Genomic DNA, 23,534 nt, shown 5'->3' on the forward strand with positions numbered 1-23,534 from the left:
TGGATGGCCCATGAGGTCTCTTCCAACTCTATGATTCTATGAACATTTTTAACTGTGAGAGCTGTTTAACAGCAGAACTCTCTGCCTGGAGTGTGGTGGAGGCTCCTTCTTTGGAAGCTTTTAAACAGAGGCTGGATGGCCATCTGTCGGGGGTGTTTTGAATGCAATTTTCCTGCTTCTTGGCTAAATGGGGTTGGACTGGATGGCCCATGAGGTCTCTTCCAACTCTATGATTCTATGAACTTCCTGAGTGTGAGAGCTGTTCAGCAGCGGAACTCTCTGCCTCAGAGTCTGGTAGAAGCTCCTTCCTTGGAAGATTTTAAACAGAGGCTGCATGGCCATCTGTCAGGGGTACTTTCTGCTTTTCCTGCCTGGCAGGAGGTTGGACTACATAGCCTATGGGGTCTCTTCCAAGTCTATGATTCCATGAGGAAGAACTTCCTGAGAATAATAGCTATTTTGGCAATGAAATATGTTGCCTGGAAAATCCTGTGGAGTCTCTCCTTCTCTGGAGGCTTTTCCAGCAGAGGCTAGATGGCCATCTGTTGGGAAGGACTGGCTGGTTCAACGAGTTTCTTCCAACTCTAGTTGGGTCTCCAGTTGAGCAAACCTTCTTAAGGCTGCAACTTGAGCCATGGCAGCAGGGCAAAGCGGTGCCAAACTGCGTCCATCCAACAGTTTTGGAAGCCCTCCTTTGAGAACAGGGGAAGAAAATCCTGATAATCAAAGAAGCCCACGGCCTCCCTTGGCTGCTTCTCTTGCCTCTGGGGGTAGTAAGGCGAAACGATCCCGCAACAGGACGCTTTTCCTCGGCCTCTTTCCTCGGGCTGCGCGTCACCGGCGTGGAGATTGTGACCTCAAGGCTCGGGGAGAAGCGGCTCCAAGGAGGAGGAGGCGGGCTTGGTCCCGTCCCCCGAGAAAGAAGCAGGTGAGTGTGGTTGAGAGCCCCCTCCCTGACCCCACGGGGGAGGGTGGGTCCTGGGGGCCACCCACGCCGCAACCTCGGGGTAGAGTGGCCCAAGGACCGAGAGAGGAGAGGAGAAAACAGGCGTCTGGGTTGTGCGTCCTAGGGCGCATCTCTACTGAAGACTTCAACCTCTTATCTCACTCCAGCTACTCGAGGCTCTGGAGTCCTAGGAGTTGTAGTTTTCCAAGCCTCCTCTAGCCAAAGGTCCTGGGGCCTTGCCAAACAAACTACAGATCCCTGGGCCCCACAGCGGCCTCTCCAGGGCAGAATGAATGCAGTTGGGTCCCTCTTACAACTAATACTACCACCATGGCGCAATGTGATGGAATCATGTGAGGCCAAGGCAGAGAAGGCTGAAGAAGACCCTGTGAGTTGTAGTTTGGTGAAGCTCCAGCACTCCCTGGCAGACCTTGGGAAACTACAACTCCAAGGATCCCACAGATTTGAGCCCTGTGGCAGTTAAGGTGGTGTCAAACTGCATTCTTTCTACAATGGAGATGCACCTGGAGTTCCAACACTGCAGAGACTTCACAATCTCTGAGGATGCCTGCCATAGATGCAGACGAAACATCAGGAGAGAATGCTTCTGGAACATGGATATACACCTTGAAAAACTTACAGCAATCCACTGCAGAAGCTTGCCATTTGGTAATGGGGGAATTCCAGACAGCAAACAATCAAGTGCCAGTTAACATCTCCCAAACAAAGGATGCCTCCAGGCAACAACACTGTGGACATTATTCCACAGGTATACATACACTTCACTTGCCTAATTTCCAACAGACCTCTATGCAGATACCCTCACTAATTGACTTTGCAGTTGCAAGGCTACTCAACGCTAACCAAGCTTGCAAACTGCAACATTTATACTTGCATCAAACAGACAAAGGTCTTTCTCCCCGCGTGGACATTATTCCACAGATATAGATACACTCCACTTGCCTCATTTCCAACAGACCTCTATGCAGATACCCTCACTGGTTGACTTTGCAGCTGCAAGGCTACTCAGCGCTAACCAAGCTTGCAAACTGCAACATTTATACTTGCATCAAACAGACAAAGGTTTTTCTCCCCGCGTGGACATTATTCCACAGATATAGATACACTCCACTTGCCTCATTTCCAACAGACCTCTATGCAGATACCCTCACTGGTTGACTTTGCAGCTGCAAGGCTACTCAGCGCTAACCAAGCTTGCAAACTGCAACATTTATACTTGCATCAAACAGACAAAGGTTTTTCTCCCCGCGTGGACATTATTCCACAGATATAGATACACTCCACTTGCCTCATTTCCAACAGACCTCTATGCAGATACCCTCACTGGTTGACTTTGCAGCTGCAAGGCTACTCAGCGCTAACCAAGCTTGCAAACTGCAACATTTATACTTGCATCAAACAGACAAAGGTTTTTCTCCCCGCGTGGACATTATTCCACAGATATAGATACACTCCACTTGCCTCATTTCCAACAGACCTCTATGCAGATACCCTCACTGATTGACTTTGCAGCTGCAAGGCTATTCGATGCTAACCAAACTTGCCAATTGCAACATTTACACTTGCATCAAACAGACAAGGGTTCTTTCTCCCACTGTGGACATTATTCCATAGGTATACATACACACCACTTGCCTCATTTCCAACAGACCTCTATGCAGATACCCTCACTGATTGACTTTGCAGCTGCAAGGCTACTCAATGCTAATCAAGCTTGCCAAGTGCTACATTTACACTTGCTTGAAAGGGCCCTTCCACACAGTCCTATACCCCAGAATATCAAGGCAGATAATCCACACTATCTGCTTTGAACTGGGTTACTGAAGTTCACACTGCCATATAATCCAGTTCAGTGTGGATTTTATACAGCTGTGTGGTAGGGGCTAAACAGACAAGAGTTTTTTCTCCCACTATGGATGCTCCACTTGCCTCATTTTCAACAGACCTCTGAACAAACCTCTGAGGCTGCTTGTCACAGATGCAGGCAAAACATCAAGGAAGAATGCTGCTGGAACATGGCCATACAGCCAGAAAAACTCACAGCAACCCAGCGATTCTACCCATGACAGCCTTCGATAACACCTTGCCTTAAATGTTGTTGTCCACAGTGGGAGAAAGAACCCTTGTCTGTTGTTGTTGGTGGTGTTGTTGTTGGTGTTGTTGATACATAGCAAGATTAATATTTTTGTATTTGATCGGACACTTCCCAGTAATCTATATTATCCAAAATTGTACCCATCCCATCTGAACTGTCAATATAATGTCTCTTTCTTTCACACGGCACAGTTATAGCACTTATGTGCTATATGTGACAAATGTGACAGCTCCATTCCCTAGTATCCTGGGATTTGCAGCATGAGCGCCACATAATTCTGTGCCGGAAAGTTTGGGTTCCTCACCAAACTACATGTGTAGCTTTAAAGGTAAATTAAAGGGATTGTTGGGTTGCTGTGAGTTTTCTGGACTGTCTCACCATGTTCCAGAAGCATTCTCTCCTGATGTTTCACTCCCATCTATTGCAGACATCCTCATGGTTGTGAGGTCTTTTGGAAACTAGGCAAGTGAGGTTTATATATCTGTGGAATGATGTCCAGGGTGGAAGAAAGAACTCTTGTCTGCTTGAGGCAAGTGTGAATGTTGCAATTGGCCACCTTGATTAGCATTGAATGGTTTTGCATCTTCAAAGCCTGGCTGGTTGCTGCCTGAGGGATCCATTGTTGGGAGGTGTTAGCTGGTCCTGATTGCTTCCTGACTGGATTTTCCCTGTTTTCTGAGTGTTGCTCTTTATTTACTGATCCAATTTTAGAGGTTTTTTTAATACTAGTAGCCATATATTGTTTATATTCATGGTTTCCTCCTTTCTGTTGAAATTGTCCACATGCTTCTTGCGGATTTCAGTGGCTTTGCGTCTTGAGTGTTTCTCTGACACCTTTGGCTGCTGGTATTCCTAATTGCAAGGGATGTTTTTCATTTCAATTTGGGCTTTGCGTCTAACCCAAAGTCCAGGTGGGTGACCCAGTTTCCTTCATTCCCTTTTGTCATCACAACAATATAGCCAGGTTGCGGATGCTTCCATTTTTGCAGATGGCCAAAAGAGATATGATCAGCACTTAAAGGCCATGCGATCCAATCAAGGCCGAGCAAGCTTCAATTTCGTGCTTCCTCATCCGCTCTGTGCAAACACGGGCATTTAGTGCACAGAAGATAATAATAATAATTGGTGTCATTGCCTTGTAAGTGCTTGTTAAAAACAAACAAGATTTTATCAGGTGTCCAAGATGAAAGCCAGCTGAAAAGTTCGTATTCAGCGTTCTTTAGAAATCTGCTTTCAGTTCCCTCCCTAAAGTTTCTGGTCCTTATTAATCATCTTAATTTCAAAAGTCAGGGTGCATCTACAGCAGACATGGACAAGCTTTCTAACTTGGGGGCCACATGTTAGTACTCTTTGCTAGGATGACTGGCTGCCTGGTGATGGAAGGAAGAAAGAGAAGGAGAAAGGGAAGAAAGAAAGAAAGAAAGAAAGAAAGAAAGAAAGAAAGAAAGAAAGAAAGGGTGGAAGGAGAAAAGGAGAGAGGGAAAGAGGGAGGAAAGAAGGAAGGAAAGATAAAAGGGAAGGAGGAAGGAAAAAGAAAAAGGAAGGAAGGAAGGAAAGGGTAAAGTAAAGAGAGAAAGAAGGAAAGACAAAGAAGAAGGAAAGAAGGAGAAAAAGGGCAAGAGGAAGGAGAGAGGGAAGAAAGGAAGGACGAAAATGTGAAAGGGAAAGGTGGATGGATAGAAGGAAGGAAGGAAGGAAGGAAGGAAGGAAGGAAGGAAGGAAGGGAAAGAGAGAAGGATGAAAGGATGAAAGGGTGGAAGTAGAAGGAGGGAGAATTAGGAAGGGGAGGAAAGAGGCAAGAAAGGAAAGACAAAAGGGAAGGAAGGAGAAAGAAGGGGAGAGGGAGGAAAGAAGGAAGGAAGGGGTGGAAGGAGAAAAGGAGAGCGGGAAAGAGGGAGGAAAGAAGGAAGGAAAGATAAAAGGAAGAAGGAAAAAGAAGAAGGAAGGATGGATGGATGGATGGATGGATGGAAGGATGGATGGACGGACAGAAGGGAGGGAGGGAAGGATAAAGGAAAGAGAGTAAGAAGGGAAGACAAAGGGGAAGGAAAGAAGGAGAAAGAAGGAGAGAGGGAGGGAAGAGGAAAGGAAGGAAGGACAAAAATGTGAAAGGGAAGGATGGAAGGAAGGGAAGGAAAGAGAAAAGGATGGAAGCATGAAAGGGTGGAAGGAAATAGAAGGAGGGAGAAAGAGAGAAGGGAGGGAGGAAAGAGGGCGAAATGGTGAAAGGGAAGGAGAAAGAGGGAGGAAAGGAGGAAGGGAAGAGAGAAGGAAGGATGGGATGATGAGAGAGAGGAGGGCCTGAGAAAAGAGCCCAAGGGGCCGCATCTGTCCCTTGGGCCTGGCTTTACCTATACCTGATCTACATTGTTGAATTGATGCAGTTTGACACCACTTGAATTGTCATGGCTCAATGCTTTGGGATGCTGGGAATTGGAGTTTGGCGTGGTCTTTATCCTTCTCTGCCCAAGCATATCAGTCCCTCACCAAACACCAATCTCAGGTTTCCATAACATTGAGCTATGGCAGTTACAGTTGTATTAAAATGCATTAATTCTACCATGAAGACACGCCTCTGTTAGAAACTGTGTCAAATACCATTGCCATGTGGTTTGTACTAATGTGTGCACAGATGGATAAGAGTCTCTGACAGTGCCCATCTTAAATACCCCCATGTTTGAAAAAGTTACATTTTTGGAGTAATGGAAGTTCCTTTTATTGGACTCACGATGGCTATGCTGGCTTCTGGGGTGTATAATCCAAGTCAAAGAACATTTAATCAACTACCAAGCTTGCAAACTTTGTGTTTGTTTGTTTGTTTGTTTTTAATGCAATACAACTGTTTGGTTCACTCCTGGCACGATAAATAAATAGTCCAAGTATTCTTTTCCTAAGAAAATCCCATGAAATTCATAAATCAGCCATAAGTCAACAGAGGAATTTTTTGTAGTTGATTGTGATTCTGGAGACCAGGCTTCAAATTCATGCTCTGCTGTAGAAACCTACTTGGTTTATTTATTTGTCGTGTTAGGGCAACCAGTAAATTGTATTACATTTCTAACAGAACAAAACAAGCAAACAGACAAAGAACAACATTTGCAAACTTGATAGTTGATTAAATGTCCTTTGACCAGCATCTGGCCACTTGGAGTGCCTCTGGTGTTGCCGCAAGAAGGTCCTCCATTGTGCATGTGGCAGGGCTCAGGTTTCATTGCAGCAGATGGTCAGTGGTTTGCTCCTCTCCACACTCGCAGGTTGTGGATTCCACTTTGTAGCCCCATTTCCTAAGGTTGGCTCTGCATCTCGTGGTGCCAGAGCGCAGTCCGTTCAGTGCCTTCCAAGTCGCCCAGTCCTCTGTGTGCCCAGGGGGCAGTCTCTCATTTGGTATCAGCCATTGATTGAGGTTCTGGGTTTGAGCCTGCCAATTTTGGACTCTCGCTTGCTGAAGTGTTCCAGTGAGTGTCTCTGTAGATCTTAGAAAACTATTTCTAGATTTAAGTCATTGACGTGCTGGCTGATACCCAAACAGGGGATGAGTTGGAGATGTCTCTGCCTTGGTCCTTTCACTATTGGCTGCTACTTCCCGGCGGATGTCAGGTGGTGCAATACCGGCTAAGCAGTGTAATTTCTCCAGTGGTGTAGGGCGCAGACACCCTATGATAATGCGTCATGTCTCATTAAGAGCCACATCCACTGTTTTAGTGTGGTGAGATGTGTTCCACACTGGACATGCATACTCAGCAGCAGAGTAGCATAGCGCAAAGGCAGATGTCTTCACTGTGTCTGGTTGTGATCCCCAGGTTGTGCCAGTCAGCTTGCGTATGATATTGTTTCTAGCACCCACTTTTTGCTTGATGTTCAGGTAGTGCTTCTTGTAGGTCAGAGCATGGTCCAGAATGACTCCCAGGTATCTGGGTGTGCTGCAATGCTCCAGTGGGATTCCTTCCCAGGTAATAATCCTCAGAGTTCGGGATGCTTGTCTGTTCTTAAGGTGAAAAGCACATGTCTGTGTTTTAGATGGATTAGGGATCAGTTGGTTTTCCCTGTAGTAGGCAGTAAGAGCACCTAGAGCAGTGTTTCTCAACCTGGGGGTCGGGACCCCTGAAGGGGTCACGAAGGGGTGTCAGAGGGGTCACCAAAGACCATCGGAAAGCACAGTATTTTCTGATGGTCATGGGGATTCCATGTGGGAAGTTTGAGCAAATTCTATCATTGGTGGAGTTCAGAATGTTCTTTGATTGTAATGAACTATAAATCCCAGCAACTACAACTCCCAGAAGTCAAGGTCTATTTTCCCCCAACTCCACCAGTGTTCACATTTGCACATATTGAGTATTTGTGTCAAGTTTAGTCCAGATCCACCATTGCGTGAGTCCACAGTGCTCTCTGGATATAGGTGAACTACAACTCCCAAACTCAAGGTCAATACCTACCAAACCCTTCCAGTGTTTTCCGTTAGTCATGAGAGTTCTGTATGGCAAATTAGGTTCAAATTCATCGCTGGTGCAGTTCAGAATGCTCTTTGATTATAGGTGAACTATAAATCCCAGCAACTACAACTCCCAAATGACAAAATCAATCCTTCCCCAACCCCACTAGCATTTACATGTGGGTGCATTGGGTATTTGTGCCCAGTTTGGTCCAGTGAATGAAAATACATCTTGCATATCTGATATTTACATTATGGTTTATAACAATAGTAAAATGACTATTATGAAGTAGCAACAAAAACCATGTTATGGTTGGGGGTCACCACAACATGAGGGACTGTATTAAGGGGTCACGGCATTAGGAAGGTTGAGAACCACTGACCTAGAGTTTCGGAGAGCTTCTGTTCAATCATCTCAAAGCTCCCTGCTTGAGTAGTAATGGCATGATCATCTGCATAGACTTGGTGAGTCACACTCTCTGGATGTGTCTCACCAAGGAAACCCTGTGATGGGATCACTTTAGGGTTGCCTTAAGTCCGAACAACTTGAAGGCACGCAACAGCATAATTTCTTCAAGCCATTGCAGGAAAAGAAGAGCAAACTTTTCCAAATTCTCTCCAATGTGGGTAGTTTCTCTTGACCCACTCCACACAAAACCATAAACATGCCTGGTTAGGCCTCTGACTCCGCTTCCCCTTTAAGCCACCCCGATGCTGGAATGTGAGAGAGCCCCATCCATTCCCCCGTGAGGTCAGATAAGACACTATATTTATCTGGCTTGTAACCTGAGCTGTGAATTTCTGCCTATGCTGCTGACACATGCCTTGGGAGTTCATTCTGTGCCGCAGACGTTGCCCTGCGAGGGAGAGGAGAATCCTCTGAGTCTGCAAACAAGTGAGTCCTTTTGGGCTCTTGTGAATCATTTCTATTTTCCTAATAGAAAAAGCCGCTTGCTGAGACCGAACGGAGCACCTGCCGTTGATCCGGAGCGCCATCCATATGCCACGATTCCTCCCTGGGCCTGTCGTTCGGCACACAGGTGGGTACCATCAACACTGAGGCTGAAGGGTCCATCCAGAGCTTGTCTACACTGTCAAATTAGTGCAGTTTGATACCAGTTTAACTGCAATGGGATACTAGGAGATATCGTTTAGAGAAGCACCAACCCTCTTTGGTGGAGAAGGCTAAAGATGATATGATATGAAACAACTCCCAGAATCCCAAGGGAAGTAACAAAGATAAGTGTGGTCATCCCTCTGAGCATGTGCCAAATGCTCATCCAATGCGGCCATCCATCCACAAGCATTTTTGGGATGGAGGCAAAGGTGGTTTTAGGCCAGTCTGAAGTTTTATCTCCATCCTCAATGGGATTATATTGAATAATAATAATAATAATAATAATAATAATAATAATAATATATCACACAGTCCTAGACGCTTGGGAAGTGTTCGACTTATGATTTTGCGATACGAAATCCAGCATATAGATCTCGTTTGCTGTGACATACTGTGGTGTCAGTAAAATAATAATAATAATAATAATAATAATAATAACAACAACAACAACAACAACAACAACAACAACAACAACAACATGATATGAGGATTTACTGGCACAAGTCAGTAAAGGTGGTCCCAGTGGTGATCGGCACACTGGGTGCAGTGCCTAAATACCTTGGCCTGCACTTAAACACAATCAGTGCTAATAAAATTACTATCTGCCAGCTTCAAAAGGCCACCTTACTGGGATCTGCACACATTATTTGCCGATACATGACACAGTCCTAGACACTTGGGAAGTGTCCGATGTGTGATTCAATGCAACAGCCAGCAGAGTGATCTTGTTTGCTGTGGATTCATCTTGTTGGGTTTCTAATAATAACAATAATAATAATAATAATAATAATAATAATAATAATAATAATAGAGTTGGAAGAGACCTTGTGGACCATCTAGTCCAACCCCATTCCACCAAGAAGTAGGAAAATCGCATTCAAAGCACCCCAACAGATGGCCACCCAGCCTCTGCTTAAAAGCCTCCACCACACTCCAGGGCAGAAAGTTCCACTACTGAACAGCTCTCACAGTCAGGAAGTTCTTCCTCATGTTCAGGTGGAATCCTCTCTCTTTCCTGTAGTTTGAAGCCACTGTTCCACCTCCTAGTCTTGAGGGCAGCAGAAAGGAACCTTGCTCCCTCCTCTCTATGACTTCCTCTCACATCTTGATCCCTGGCCCTCATCATGTCTTTTCTCAGCCTTCTCTTCTGCAGGCTAAACATGCCCAGCTCTTTAAACTGCTCCTCATAGGGCTTGTTCTCCAGACCCTTGATCATTTAGTCACCCTCCTCTGGACACATTCCAGCTTAGAGTCAACATTTCCCTTCAATGGTGGTGCCCAGAATTGGACAGTGTGATTCCAGGTGTGGTCTGACCAAGGCAGAATAGAGCATGGGGAGCATAACTTCCTTGGAATTTGGCACTAGGCTCCTACTGATGCAGGCCAAAATCCCACTGGCTTTTTTAGCTGCCGCATGACATTGTTGACTCATGTTTAACTTGTTGTCCATGAGGACTCCAAGATCTTTTCCACACGTCCTGCTGTCGAGCCAGGCATTGTCCCCCATTCTGTCTCTTTGCATTTCATTTTTTCTGCCTAAGTGGAGTATCTTGCATTTGTCCCTGCTGAACTTCATTTTGCTAGTTTTGCCCAATCATCTCTCTAATCTGTTACATATCTGTAATAGTAGTAGTAATAATAATAATAATAATAATAATAATAATAATAATAATATTACCTGCCTCTATTCTCCGTAACTGTCATGGCAGGAGCCCCCGGTGGCACAATGGGTTAAACCCTTGTGCCAGCAAGACTGAAGACCAACAGGTCGCAGGTTTGAATTTGGGGAGAGCATGGATGAGCTCCCTCTGTCAGCTCCAGCTCCCTATGCAGGGACATGAGAGAAGCCTCCCACAAGGATGGTAAGACATCAAAACATCCAGGTGTCCCCTGGGCAACGTCCTTGGAGACGGCCAATTCTCTCACACCAGAAGCGACTTGCAGTTTCTCAAGTTGCTCCTGACATGGAAAAAAATCCCAGATTATTTGGCAGTGAGGATTTATATAATCCAGGATGGTGAAACATCAAAACATCCGGGCATCCCCTGGGCAAAGTCCTTGCAGACAGCCAGTTCTCTCACACCAGAAGTAACTTGCAGTTTATCAAGTCGCTCCTGACATAGAAAAAAAACTGTCATGGCTTCTCCCAGAGGATTGTGGGAATTACAAAGGGTTCCATTACAGAATCAGAACCCAACACACACACATACACACACACTAACCTGAAGCAACAGTTCCCAGTTGCCTTGGGAGAATGGGGATGAGAGGTAAGCCAGTTCCTTCAACCATATGCCAAAATTCATTGCTGGCATGCTGTACTGTTCTACATGAAACCCATTTACATTTTATATAGACCTAATAGTTTTAGATCGATAGATCGATAGATCGATAGACGGATAGATAGATAGATAGATAGATAGATAGATAGATAGATAGACTCATGAAGCCACGTTTGTGTAATGTATTGTCGAAGGTTTTCATGGCTGGAATCACTGGGTTGTTGTAGGTTTTTCGGGCTATATGGCCATGTTCTAGAAGCATTCTCTCCTGACATTTCGCCTGCATCTATGGCAACCATCCTTAGAGGTTGTGAGGTCTCACAACCTCTGAAGATGCCTCACAACCTCTGATGATTCTTGCCATAGATGCAGGCGAAACATCAGGAGAGAATGCTTCTAGAACATGGCCATATAGCCCGAAAAGTCTACAACAACTCACGTTTGTATACATTGAACCATCGGAAAGCAAAGGGGCTCACATTCTCAGCTATGTGGACAATTGTGAAACATGTCAGATTTCCGGATAAGGGAGGTTCTACTTGTGGTAGGAATGTCTCCCAATTCATGGAAATCACTCAGGAGGGGAAAGAGTTACCTAACCCTTTGCCCCATTCCTATGTAACCACTCCACCGCAGCTGTTATTCCACTAAAAATAGATCCACTCCAGGAGATCCCACCATGGATCTCTCTCTCCTTGCATCGCCTGACCCCGAATATCTGGTTCAGAACAACAGGCTGAGCCAAAACATCGTGACAGAGATTGCGAAAGCACTGAAGATGTGAGCGGAGTAGTTTGAGATGGCTGGAGGATATCCAGATTTGGAGAGAAACACACAAACACGGCTCACTCCAAGCAAAGGAAAAAAGAGGACTGAAAATACCAGTAGAGTGAATGCAGTTTGGCACCACTTTAACTGCTAATTATCATTGCTGTGAAGTCATGGGAATTATAGTTTGCCTTCTCAATGAAAGAGTGCTGACTTCTCATGAAACCACAACTCTCATGATTCCATGGCATTGAGCCACGGCAGTTAAAGTGATCCAAAATTGCATTCCTTCTACAGTATCGATCTGTGTTTCTCAACCTGGGAGAAGGGACCCCTGGGGAGGTCACAAGGGGGTTTTCAAAGGGGTCATCGAAAACCATCAGAAAGCACATATTTCTGATAGTCTTAGGAACCCCTTTCGCAGAGGAAGCTGAAGATCTCTCCGCCGGTCATTTTTGGAAACAGATGGTGAATCCTCCCACCAAAAGACCTCCTCCTGCTGTGATCGTAGGTGAACTATAAATCCCAGCAACTACTACTCCCAAATGTCAAGATCTATTTTCCCCAAACTCCATCAGTGTTCACATTTGGCCATATTGAGTATTTGTGCCAAGTTTGGTCCAGAGCCATCATCATTTGAGTCCACAGTGCTTTCTGGGTGTAGGTGAACTACAATTCCAAAACTCAAGGTCAATGCCCTCCAAACCCTTCCAGTATTTTCTGCTGGTCATGGGAGTTCTTTGTGCCAAGTTTGGTTCAATTTCATCATTGATGGAGTTCAGAATGCCCTTTGATTGTAGGTGAACTATAAATCCCAGCAACTACAACTCCCAAATGTCAAGATCTATTTTCCCCAAACTCCACTATAATGGGCATAATGAGTATCCTTGCCAAGTTTGGTTCGGATCCCTCATTGTTTGAGTCCACAGTGCTCTCTGGGTGGAGGTGAACTACGACTTCAAAACTCAAGGTCAATGCCCACCAAATCCTTCCAGTATTTTCTGTTGGTCATGAGAGTTCTGTGTGCCAAGACTGGTTCAGTTCCATCATTGATGGAATTCAGAATGTTCTTTGATGGTAGGTGAACTATAAATCCCACCAACTACAACTCCCAAATGACAAAATCAATCTCCCCCAACCCCACCAGTATTCAAAAGTGGACTTATCAGTCCAGTCCAACCCCATTCTGCCAAGAAGCAGGAATATTGCATTCAAATCACCCCTGACAGATGGCCATCCAGCCTCTGTTTAAAAGCTTCCAAAGAAGGAGCTTCCACCACACTCCAGGGCAGAGAGTTCCACTGGTGAATGGCTCTTACAGTCAGGAAGTTCTTCCTCCTGACTGTGAGACGGTGCCAAATTTGGTCCATTGAATGAAAATACATCCTTCCTATCAGACATGCGCCTTTGGTGAATAGGTATTCAATCCCACATTATCCCTCATGTGCAATGTTTTGTCACTGGAGTATACGTTTCCCCCTCGTGGGAAAGCTTGATTCCACATCTCCCACTATAATGAGCCCTCCTCCACAAATAATTTGTTTCTCTTTTATCTCACCCGAGTTTTTAACCAGTTTTAATTAGTTCTTTTAACCATTACATGTAGCCCACCCATTGTCATTGTGTTTGCATTTATTGTAATTTTATTTTCTGTTGGTCCTGAGAGTACTGTGTGCCAAGTCTGGTTCAGTTCCATCATTGATGGAATTCAGAATGCTCTGTGATTTTAGGTGAACTATAAATCCCAGCAACTACAACTCCCAAATGACAAAATCAATCAATTTTTTGAGTGAAGGACATACATTGGGTTGTTAGGTGTATGCTGTCCAAATTTGGTGTCAATTCGCCCTGTGGTTTTTGAGTTCTGTTAATCCCACAAACGAACATTACATTTTTATTTATATAGATGATGATGATGATTATTATTATTTACATTAAGATTCATAACAGTAGCAATGAAAATAATGCTATGGTTGGGAGGGGGGGTTACCACAACATAAGGAACTGTATTAAGGGGTCATGGCATTAGGAAGGTTGAGAACCACTGGTATGGAGGGACGTGCATAAGAAATCCAGTGCTGTCCTTTGCTCGCTCTGCTTTACATCGCGGGATGTGTTCTTCTGAGTCCAACCTTGTTTTCCTACATTCCAATAATATGAGCAAGTCACACCGGGCGGTGAAGGGAGGGGAACACCATTCCCTATATTTGCAACGTTTGCTCTCTGGGTTTCTCAAGCAGAGGGGAATGTCGCCTCCAGAGCTTGTCTGAACAGAGCCACTGGGGCTCTCAGAAAAGTCAAACTCTTAAAACAGGGGCAAAGAGTGTTGGAAAGCAGGCCTTTGACGTCTCCCCCCCCCCCCCCACATTGTGTAAAGGCTTGTCCCAGGTAGGAAAGGTGAGTCAGTTTATTGGCTGATGCAAAGGGAGAAAGATTTGCCATGATGCAATGAAAGGATGCTTGGACTTAGGAAAGAGAAACTACCGCCACGGGTAGAATTAATGCACTTTGACATCACTTGAATTGCCATGGCTCAATGCTATGGAATCCTGGGAGCTGTCGTTTCACAAGGTTTGAGCCTTCGCTACCCAAGGGTGAAGATGCGTCACCAAACTACAAATCCCAGGATGCCATAACATGGAGTCATGGCAATTAAAGTGATACCAAACTGCATTAATTCTACAGTGTAGATCAGTGTTTCTCAACCTGGGGGTCGGGACCCCTGAGGGGATTGCGAACCGGTATCAGAGGGGTCGCCAAAGACCATCAGAAAACACAGTATTTTCTGATGGTCATGGGGATTCCATGTGAGAAGTTTGAGCCAATTCTATCATTGGTGGAGTTCAGAATGTTCTTTGATTGTAATGAACAATAAATCCCAGCAACTACAACTCCCAAAAGTAAAGGTCTATTTTCCCCAGGCTCCACCAGTGTTCACATTTGTGCATATTGAGTATTTCTGCCAAGTTTGGTCCAGATCCACCATTGCCTGAGTCCACAGTGCTCTCTGGATATAGGTGAACTACAACTCCCAAACTCAAGGTCAATACTCACCAAACCCTTCCAGTGTTTTCCGTTGGTCATAGAAGTTCTGTATGGCAAATTAGGTTCAAATCCATTGCTGGTACAGTTCAGAATGCTCTTTGATTATAGGTGAACTATAAATCCCAGCAGTTACAACTCCCAAATTACAAAATCAATCCTCCCCCAACCCCGCTAGCATTTACATGTGGGTGTATTGGGTATTTATGCCCAGTTTGGTCCAGTGAATGAAAATACATCTTGCATATCTGATATTTACATTATGATTTATAACAGTAGTAAAATGACTATTATGAAGTAGCAACAAAAACGATGTTATGCTTGGGGGTCACCACAACATGAGGGACTGTATTAAGGGGTCAAGGCATTAGGAAGGTTGAGAACCACTGGTGTAGATGCATCCTTGGACTCATCCAGATTGATGTTTGTTTATTTATTATGTCAGAAATGAATTGAGGGCACAGTTGTAATGTATTTAAAAACACAAACAAAGTTACAAATTTGGCATGATGCTAAATGTCCTTTGACCAGAAGCTAGCCATTTGGAGTGCATTTGGTGTTGCTGTGAGAAGGTCCTCCATTGTGCACGTTGCAGGGCTCAGGCCGCATTGTAGTAAGTGGTCAGTGGTTTGCTCTTCTTCATACTCAGACTCCACTTTGTAGCCCCATTTGTTGCTGGAACACCTCAGCAAGCGAGAGTCCAAAAGTGGCAGGCTCAAACCCTGAACCTCAACCAATGGCTGATACCAAATGAGAGACTCCCCCCTGGGCACGCAGAAGACTGGGCGACTTGGAAGGCGCTGAACAGACTGAGCTCTGATACCACGAGATGCAGAGCCAACCTTAAGAAATGGGGCTACAGAGTGGAATCCACAACATGCGAGTGTGGAGAAGAGCAAACTACAGATCATCTGCTGCAATGCAACCTGAGCCCTGCTAAATGCACAATGGAGGACCTTCTTATAGTAACACCAGAGGCACTCCAAGGGGCCAGATACTGGTCAAAGGACATTTAATCAACTACCAAGCTTGCAAACTTTGTGGTTTGTTTGTTTGTTTGTTTGTTTGTTTGTTTGTTTGTTTGTTTGTTTGTTAAAAATGCAATACAACTGTTTGGTTTGCTCCTGACTCGATAAATAAATAACATTTCTCAAGATTGGCTCTGCATCCCATGGTGCCGGAGCGCACCAGATTGATTGAAAAGATTCCAGATGTCAAGATGTTCTTTCTGATTTTATTCAGGAGATCTCTCCAAAATAACAAGAACAAAACTGGGAACTTTTCGATCACAATGACAACTTCTTTGGCCCCCTTCTACACGGCCCCTATATCCCAGAATCTGATTCCAAATTATCTTCTTATCCCAGATTATCTGGCAGTGGGGATTCATATAATCCAGTTTGAAGCAGACAACCTGGGATCAGATCCTAGGATATAGTGCAATGTAGAAGGGGCCTTTGTTTCCTTTCTGGTACATTTCCTTTTACCTCTGGGGCATATTTTATTTATTTATTTATTTATTAACAGTATTTATATCCTAACCTTCTCACCTCGCAGGGGACTCAGGGCGGATTCCAATGTACATATACATGGCAAACATTCAATGCCATAGACACACAACATATATAGACAGACACACAGAGGCTATTTAACATTCCAGCTTTTTCATGAGGGTATTCTGGCCACCAGGGGAGCTGTCACTTCACTGCCCATTTGTGACACTGATGAAGTACTTCCCCATTCTTTGCATGCTTGCTGGAGATTTTTATAGCGTCATAAATTAGCCTCCCTGCATAAGCGGTACCTAGATGTCCTACTTGACAGATGCAACTGTTTTTCGGGCTGCAAAGGTCGACAGCAAGCTACACAAATTGGTCAGAAGCTCACTCTGACCCGGGCTGGCTTCGAACTCATGACCTTTTGGTCAGTAGTGATGTTAATGCAGCTGACTCCCAGCCAGCTGCGCCACAGCTGCGCTACAGTTTCCAGAACAGTTGCATAAACTCTTTTTCTCTGTGTTTCCCATCCCATCCTTCCTATCTGCTACTAAGAGGTTCTTATCTGCTACTAAAAGCACCGGAATTGTAATGCAGCTGGCTGAGTGTCAGCTGCATTAAGATCACTCTGACCAAAAGGTCATGAGTTCAAAGCCAGCCCGGGTTGGAGTGGGTTTCCAACCAATTGTGTAGCTTGTTGTCGACCTTTCCAACCCGAAAGACAGTTGCATTTGTCAAGTAGGAAAATTAGGTACCACCTTAAAGTGTGGGGAGGCTAAATTAACTAATTTATGAGGCCATAAAAAAGACTCCAGCAAAGCATTCCAGCAGGGAAGCATGCGGGGAATGCGGAAGTGCTTCATCAGCGTCGCAGATGGACAATGAAAGCGACAGCTCCCCTGGCGGCCAGAAAAAGTTAAATAGCCTCTATGTATGTCTGTATATGTTGTATGTTAAATTGGTATTGAATGTTTGCCATATATGTGTACACTAGGCTTGGGTAACCACGGAAAAATTTGGTTCTAAACTCGTTTTGTTTTTAGGGGGCCCTTGCGTTTCGTTTTTTTTAATAATTCCGAAATTTTCCTTTAAAAAATTTCAAAATTTACGAAATTTCGTAAAATTACGAATCGATTCGTTAATGGCGGACGAGATTGCGCAATATGCTAAAAAACCTCAAAACCTCCAGGAGGAACTTCTGAAGCTTCCCTCTCCCTCTGTTGTTGACTGTTGGTGTGATAAAACAAACAACAACTATAAAACTTGCACCAGACATGCGAAAATAATTACGAAATAATTACGAAATAATTACGAAATAAGTTCGAAATAATTATGAAATAAATTGAAAAAATTGTTTTGAATCTTAATTACTCCTCACACTATTCCTGCATGGCTCAATATTGGATTGTAAGCTAATTTAAATACGAATTAATAACGAATTACGAAATTAACGAACGAAACCGCCCAAGCCTAGTGTACACTGTAATCCGCCCTGAATCCCCTGCGGGGTGAGAAGGGCAGAATATAAAAGCTGTAAATAAATAATAAGTAAATAAATAAATATTCTTCTTCCTGAGGCATAGTCGTTAAACTGTTATCAAACTGCTTTCATTCCACAGAGTAGATGCACCCTGGTAGAACATGGAAACATTGCTTTCGAGGACTATAACTCCAAGTGTCCCCTCAATCAAAATGTTCCCCATACTCTGTTCTGCATATTTTTCTTTCTTTCTAACTCAAGCATACCACTAATCTACACTTCTCATTGCCTCTTGCTGTGGTCTTCTTCATGACAGTTGGGCTCCATTCTAAAGATATAGGTTGGTTCCGCAGTTCTTGTCCTTTCCTCCTCCTCCTCCTTTCCACAAACTAACAACATGCCTCAATGTTCCCAGCTGTGTAATGGGAGCAAGGGTTGCTCCACCTGGGTGGCATGCACTGAACCCAATGCCTGCGGAAAGGCCTTTGAAGCTGCGAGGCGAGGTGTTGCAAAAATGCAAGCAGGCGTTGCTTGCTGGAACTCTGAAAGAAAGGCGGCGAGTGGGAAGCCACACCAAGGAAGTGGCAGGGAATCACCTTCTGGGCTTTTGGCTCCTTGGTCTGTTCTCTCTTTTGCCATGGTTTATTATGCTATGTCTTTGTGCCACTCGGCCACCCGCTTCTCTCTTTCCTCCCGCAGCCCCAGGAACAGCCAGAATGGTATGATGCCACGTTGCTCCTAACACCCCCGGGAACGAAGCTCTCTCGTCGAGGTGGCAGTCACAGACGGTAAGCAAGTGATGGGCATTTAGAGGGGGACATTTCAGACCTTTTTTGGTGGGTAAACATCCTAAAGCAGTGTTTCTCAACCTGGGGGTCTGGGCAGTCCCCACATAGAGAGCATTGCATTAGTCTATACGGGATGTAACCAGAACGTGGACCACTGTGGCCAAGTTAGACTTCTCAAGGAACGGGCACAGCTGGCGTACAAGTTTTAATTGTGCACAAACTCCCCTGACCACCGCCAAGACCTGGGGTTCCAGGCTCAGCAATGAGTCCAGGATCACCCCCAAGCTGAGAACCTGTGCCTTCAGGGGGAGTATAAACTCATCAAGCACAGGCTGTAACCCTATGCCCTGTTTGGCCTTTCGATTGACCAGGAGGACCTTTGTCTTGTCTGGATTTAGTTTCAATTTGTTCGCCCTCACCCAGTCCATTACAGCAGCCAAGCACCAGTTCAGGACTTGAACAGCCTCCTTAGTAGCAGGTGGGAAGGAGTGACAGAGTTGGACATCATCTGCATACAGATGACACCGCACCCCAAAACTCCGGATGATCTCTCTCAACGGCTTCATGTATATGTTGAATAACATAGGGGACAGTACTGAACCCTGCAGGACCCCACAGTACAATGGCCGTGGAGTCGAGCAGGAGTCCCCTAACAACACCTTCTGGGAATGACCCTCGAGGAAGAACACGGCAGTACCTCCGAGGCCGATTCCCGCGAGGCGTTCCAGAAGGATACCGTGGTCGATGGTATCGAAGGCTGATGAGAGGTCAAGCATTAGCGATGAATCTAGGAGGACACCCAAGCTCCATCAAGCACAGGTTGCCACCCTAAACCACTTCTGACTATCCCTTGCTTAAGAAATCATTACAAAATTCACGTCGTTTCCATCAGTCAACAGAGGACACACACACTGAGGGACAAATCCTGGAAATCAGTGTTGAGGTATATGGAAGGGTAAAATGCAAACATTTTCCCCTAAAATACATATTCAGCCCTCCAGATTTTCCAAATTTCAAACATTTCTGAGAGTGAGATGCTGAAAACTTCTGGAACGCTTGTATTTCCTTGTGTTCGAATTCCCTGGGTCACTTTGTTCTTTGAGTGCCTAAATTCCCATTTCAAAACACTCGTTTCACATTTTAAGTCACTGCAATGCTACAAATTTGGGTGTGAAGGGGAATTTCATGGGAGGATCTGAATTTTGATGAGGGTGGGCAACGCCCTCGCTTTGTCCCGCTCTTGTAGCCACATCCCTACCAGGTGTTGTATCATTGCGGTGCATTATTTGTTGTTTTGTTGTTGCTATGAGAGATCCCGTCAACATCATAGGAGTATAGGAAAACATAGTTTGGAAAACGTCATTCTTGGGGGCTATGAACCAAGGATTTCCTTGGATGGCAGCACCCAGAATCCCTCAGTTGATATTTTGTTGGGAGCTGTAGTCCATCAAAGCCAACGTCCCCCAAGCTATGCTTAAAACTGAAGGATACTGCCTTGTATGTTGTGGCAGCCCAGATAGTGGGTTGTAATATTCTTCCTGGGAGTTGTAGTTTGGGCAAGTACCAGCATTCTTGGGGAAAGAAGACAAAAGACCTTGGGAAACTACAACTCTCAGGATTCCATATCACTGAGTCATGGCAGTGGAAGTGGTGTCAAACTGCATTCATTTTTCAGTGACGATGCATCCCTCTTGGAGAATACACACACACACATACATATATATATACACATAAACACACACACAGAGAGAGAAAGAGAGACAGGGTGGGCATTTTTCAGGAGTGCTTTTGTTATGTTTCCTTGCCTGACAGGGAAGGCAAAAGACCTTGGGAAACTACAACTTCCAGGATTCCATAGCACTGAGTCATGGCAGTGGAAGTGGTGTCAAACTGCATTCATTTTTCAGTGAAGATGCATCCCTCTTGGAGAATGTGTGTGTGTGTGTGTGTGTGTGTGTGTATACCCACACACACACACATACATATACACACACATATACACATATACACACGCGCGCGCACACACATACCGACACTGTGTGGGCATTTTTCAGGAGTGCTTTTGTTGTCTCTCCTTGCCTGACAGGGAAGGCAAAAGACCTTGTGAAACTACAACTCCCAGGATTCCATAGTACAGAGCCATAGCAGTGGAATTGGTGTCAAACTGAATTTCTATTTTTATTATGTTATTTTGCACTATTTCTCTTATTTTGTTAATTTATGCATTCTTTTGTGATGTAATTGTTGCTTTGTATTTCATTTTGCTGTGTTTTATCTTTGGGCTTGGCCTCATGTTAGCTGCCCCGAGTCCCCTTTGGGGAGATGGTGGCAGGATATAAATAAAGATTATTATTATTATTATTATTATTATTATTATTATTAAACTGCATTCAATTTTCAGTGGAGATACATCCCTCTTGGAGAATACATACATACATACATACATACATACATACATACATACACACACACATACACACACACACTAGCCATGCCCTGCCACGCGTTGCTGTGGCCCAGTCTAGTGATTCCAATGTTATCCTCTATTAAAGTGTTTCTCAACCTGGGGGTCAGTACCCCTGGGGGGGGGTCATGAGGGGGTGTCAGAAGGGTTACTAAAGACAACAGTATTTTCTGTTGGTCATGGGGGTTCTATGTGGGAAGTCTGGCCCAATTGTATCATTGCTGGGGTTCAAAATGCTCTTTGATTGCAGGTGAACTATAAATCCCACTAACTACAACTCCCAAATGTCAAGGTCTATTTTCCCCCAACTCCATCTGTGTTTAATATATTTGAGCATATGGAGCATTCGTGCCAAGTTAGGTCCAGATCCATCATTGTTTGAGTCCACAGTGCTCTCTGGATTTAGGTGAACTACAACTCCAAAACTCAAGGTCAATGCCCACCAAACCCTTTCAGTATTTTCCGTTGGTCATGGAAGTTCTGTGTACCAAGTTTGGTTTAATTCCATTGTTGGTGGAGTTCAGAATGCTCTTTGATTGTAGGTGAACTATAAATCCCAGCAACTACAACTCCCAAATGACAAAATCATATATATATATATATATTTAGTGATGGTCACTCCTTGTGTTGCAAGAGGTTTTGTTGCCAAATTTGGTGTGATTTCGTTCATTGGTTCTTTTGTTTTTAAGGTACTCATTATGCACAGAGCATTTATACATACATATACATATACATATACATATATACACACACACACACACAAACACATACACACACATATACACACACACATACAGATACTGGTTGGGCATTTTTCAGGAGTGCTTTTGTTGTGTTTCCTTGCCTGGCAGGGATGACTAAAGACCTTGTCAAACTACAACTCCCATTAATCCATAGCATTGAGCCATAGCAGTTAAATTGGTCTCAAACTGCATTAAATCAATACCCTCTTCCCTCTGTGCATGTCCCATTTATATGCCATATGTTTGAGTTGCCTTTGGAATCAGGGATGGATTTATACCCCACTTTGCTTATTCTACCCATTTTGGGGCACTGCTGTCAAAAAAGTGTTGCCATGCATGTGCCCCACCCCACAAACACAAATCCTCGCACACTTCTGGAATCCCAGCATCAAAAAGGAACATATTGCTGGGATTACTTAGCCAATGACACAGCGGCATTTGGCTCTTGAGGTGTCACCTGTGCTGCTCGTGCCAAATTCCATCCTGCTTAATTATATCCTGCCCAATTCTCCCGGCAAAACCTGTCCTCCCGCCATCAGTCGGCCGGAGCTTGTTCCAGCTCAGAAGCAGCCACCTCCTAGAACCAGCATGGAAGAGGTGTTTCCCTGGGATGAAACAGGTACCTGAATAAGCTCCGTCTCTGCCTTTGAGGCAGAGCTTTCCTATAGAATGGAGGAGGATCATGGTGGTTTAGGTCATATTCTTTGTACTCATTGGAGAGCCAAGAAATTGGCATTCTAGATGTCAGAAAGGTTGTCATAGCTGGTCATTTTGTGCTGCATGTACGTGTTTTGGTGACACTGCAGTGTTTGGGACTTTCTGGAGAACGTATGGATCCAATCTGGTGGCTTATTCGTTTGGGGATCTCAGAAAAAGTTTTTTTCCAACTCTGACTCCCAGTACTCTCTGATCTGAAAGGTCTCCAAAAGTCAAAAGTTCTGATTCTGCTGTAGAAATATGTTCCTTTCTATAGAGATGTTCAATGTATTGTCGAAGGCTTTCATGGCTGGAATCACTAAGTTCTTGAGGATTTTTTCGGGCTATATGGCCATGTTCTAGAGGCATTTCTCCTGACGTTTTGCCTGCATCTATGGCAAGCATCCTCACCTCACCTCTGAGGATGCTTGCCATAGATGCAGGCGAAACGTCAGGAGAAATGCCTCTAGAACATGGCCATATAGCCCCAAAAAACCCTCAAGAACTTATGTTCCTTTCTTCTCCTTCTATTAGTTTTTTGGGTGTTGTAGAAAACATCTGTAGGAGCCACTGTTGTCTGATAGCTTCCATAGATACATCTACACTGTAGAATGAATGCAGTTTGACACCACTTCAATTGCCATGCTTCAGTACTAACGAATACTGGGATCTCTAGTTGGTGAGGCACCAGTGCTCTTTGGTAGAGAAGGTTGATGATCTTGTACAGAGACAACTCCCATGATTCCACAGCACTAAGCCATGGAAGTTAAAGTAGAGCTAAACTTCATCGGTTTTACAGTGTTGATGGACCCCATGACACTGAGGTATTGCACCCACCCCAGGTTTTAGCCCAGACTTTAAAGGAGTTGTCCAAAGGGCTGGGTCTATTGAGAAGGTTGGCTTCAGAACCTTGGATAGCTCCTGTAAAGTATAAATTCAGATCCGGAGTGGATTCATTGCCCCACTGACATGGAGGCCAAAGCCTTTTGGCAGAGCATCCACAGGTTTAGCCTCATGACAAAAGTAGCATGGTATCATTTCAGTTGTACATTGAAGGTCTCTGCCTTGGTTAGCACAGTCCTTGGACACTGAAACCACAGAAATCATTAGTGCTAGGATGTTCTTTGACAAGAGAAAACACCACACATTGTGCAGCAAAGGTTGGCCTAG

The 23,534-nt window shown here is 44.5% G+C and overlaps 1 protein-coding gene across 2 annotated transcripts in view; it reads left to right on the top strand.

Annotated features, from left to right (window-relative positions):
* The first annotated feature begins 8,341 nt into the window (after positions 1-8,341).
* The window catches only part of USP2 (ubiquitin specific peptidase 2), an 86,601-nt gene continuing 71,408 nt past the window's right edge, over positions 8,342-23,534 (top strand). For both annotated transcript variants that reach the window (XM_060787267.2, XM_060787269.2), the window contains exons 1-2: positions 8,342-8,531; positions 18,373-18,461. The gene's annotated coding sequence lies outside the window, so the exon portion shown is untranslated. The remainder of the gene's footprint in view (positions 8,532-18,372; positions 18,462-23,534) is intronic.

This window comes from Anolis sagrei, chromosome 7 (assembly GCF_037176765.1).
Source record: "Anolis sagrei isolate rAnoSag1 chromosome 7, rAnoSag1.mat, whole genome shotgun sequence".
NCBI lineage: Eukaryota > Metazoa > Chordata > Lepidosauria > Squamata > Dactyloidae > Anolis > Anolis sagrei.